The sequence below is a fragment of the Arachis duranensis genome, chromosome 9, assembly GCF_000817695.3.
Source record: "Arachis duranensis cultivar V14167 chromosome 9, aradu.V14167.gnm2.J7QH, whole genome shotgun sequence".
NCBI classification, from domain to species: domain Eukaryota; kingdom Viridiplantae; phylum Streptophyta; class Magnoliopsida; order Fabales; family Fabaceae; genus Arachis; species Arachis duranensis.
This window is the reverse complement of record NC_029780.3, coordinates 72,495,551-72,497,837: the sequence shown is the minus strand read 5'-3', so window position 1 is coordinate 72,497,837 and position 2,287 is coordinate 72,495,551. Positions and strand designations below refer to the sequence as shown.

The following is a 2,287-nucleotide window of genomic DNA, read 5'->3' as shown; positions in this document are numbered from 1 at the left end:
ATTGCTAAACCTGTTTCTTCCACCATTATTATTGTTGAAACCTTATTGGGGTCTCTGTTGATCCTTCTATGAGAGATTTGGAAGATTTCTCCATGAAGAATTATAGGTGTTTCCATAGGGTTCTCCCATGTAATTCACCTCTTCCATTGAAGGGTTCTCAGGATCATAAGCTTCTTCTTCAGATGAAGTGTCCTTAGTACTGCCTGGTGTATTTTGCATTCCAGACAGACTTTGAGAAATCAAATTGACTTGCTGAGTCAATATTTTGTTCTGAGCCAATATGGCATTCAGAGTATCAATCTCAAGAACTCCTTTCTTCTGATTCGTCCCATTGTTCACAAGATTCCTTTCAGAAGTGTACATGAATTGGTTATTTGCAACCATTTCAATCAGTTCTTGAGCTTCTGCAGGCGTCTTCTTCAGATGAAGAGATCCTCCAGCAGAGCTATCCAATGACATCTTGGACAGTTCAGACAGACCATCATAGAAGATACCTATGATGCTCCACTCAGAAAGCATGTGAGAAGGACACTTTCTGATCAATTGTTTGTATCTTTCCCAAGCTTCATAGAGGGATTCACCTTCCTTCTGTCTGAAGGTTGAGGATCTTCCAATGGAAGTCCATGAAACTTGCAATTCTGTTGCATTAGAGAAACTAATTGAGGCTTAAGCTCAAAGTTGTTTGCTCCAATGGCAGGGATAGAGATGCTTCTCCCATAGAAGTCGGGAGTAGGTGCAGTAAAGTCACCCAGCACCTTCCTTGCATTGTTGGCATTGTTGTTGTTTTCGGCTGCCATGTCTTCTTCTTTGAAGATTTCTGTTAGGTCCTCTACAGAGAATTGTGCTTTAGCTTCTCTTAGCTTTCGCTTCAAGGTCCTTTCAGGTTCAGGGTCAGCCTCAACAAGAATGCTTTTGTCTTTGCTCCTGCTCATATGAAAGAGGAGAGAACAAGAAAGTATGGAATCCTCTATGTCACAGTATAGAGATTCCTTGAGGTGTTAGAGGAAACAAAAAATAGAAGGAAGAGGTAGAAGAATTCGAACTTATCAAGAAAGATGGAGTTCGAATTGTTCCTTGAGGAATAGTGTTAGTCCATAAATAGAAGGATGTGAAAAGAGGGGAAGAAATTTTTAAAAATAAATTAAAAATATTTTAAAAACATTTTGAAAAACACTAATTGATTTTCGAAAACCAAGAGTGAAAAAGAAATCAAGTGATTTTTGAAAAAGATTTTGAAATTAGAAATCAAAAAGATATGATTGAGAACTATTTTGAAAAATATATGATTAAGAAGATATGATTGAAAAGTTATGATTTTAAAAAGATGTGATTGAGAAGATATGATTTGAAAAACAATTTAAAAATGATTTGATTTTAAAAATTAATGACTTGGCTAACAAGAAAAGATATGATTCAAACATTAAACTTTTCTCAACAGAAAAGGCAACATACTTGAATTGTTGAATCAAATAATTAATTGTTAGCAAGTATTTTTGAAAATAGAAAGAAATTGATTTTGAAAACATATGATTGAAAAGATATGATCTGAAAAAGATTTGATTTTGAAAAATTTTGAAAACCTGAAAAAAATTTGTATTAAAAACAGAATCTTCCCTCTTGTGCCATCCTGGCGTTAAACGCCCAGAATGGTATCCATTCTGGTGTTTAACGCCCAAAACTCTACCCTTTTGGGCGTTAAACGCCCAGCCAGGCACCCTGGCTGGCATTTAAACGCCAGTTTTCCTTCTTCACTGGGCGTTTTGAACGCCCAGCTTTTTCTGTGTGATTCCTCTGCTGAATGTTCTGTATCTTCAATTCCCTGTATTATTGACTTGAAAAGACACAAATTAAAAATTTTTGGATTTTTAAGAATGAGGAATAATCAAAAAATGAAACTAAGATCAAATAAACAATGCATGCAAGACACCAAACTTAGAAGTTTGTATACTACTGACACTAACAAGTTGAGAATGCATATGAGAAAAAACAAAACACACAAAACAAGAGAATTTAAAGATCAGAGCAAGTAAATCATCAAGAACAACTTGAAGATCACTGAAGATACATGAAAAATGCAAGAAGAACAGAAACATGCAATCGACACCAAACTTAAAATGAGACACTAGATTCAAACAAGAAATATTTTTGGTTTTTATGATTTTGTAATTTTTTTTTGGATTTTTCGAAAATTAAGTGGAAGAAGAAGATAAAGATATCAAAATTCTTAATGAGAATTCCAGGAATCATGCAATGTTAGTCTAAAGGAATTAGACATGGCTAGCCAAGC

General features: G+C 34.6%; 1 non-coding gene across 1 annotated transcript; it reads left to right on the top strand.

Annotated features, from left to right (window-relative positions):
• The first annotated feature begins 514 nt into the window (after positions 1–514).
• On the top strand, positions 515–618 carry LOC127742288 (small nucleolar RNA R71). Its single transcript, XR_008003476.1, has one exon. It is a non-coding gene; the product is annotated as a small nucleolar RNA R71 (small nucleolar RNA).
• The last annotated feature ends 1,669 nt before the right edge of the window (positions 619–2,287 follow it).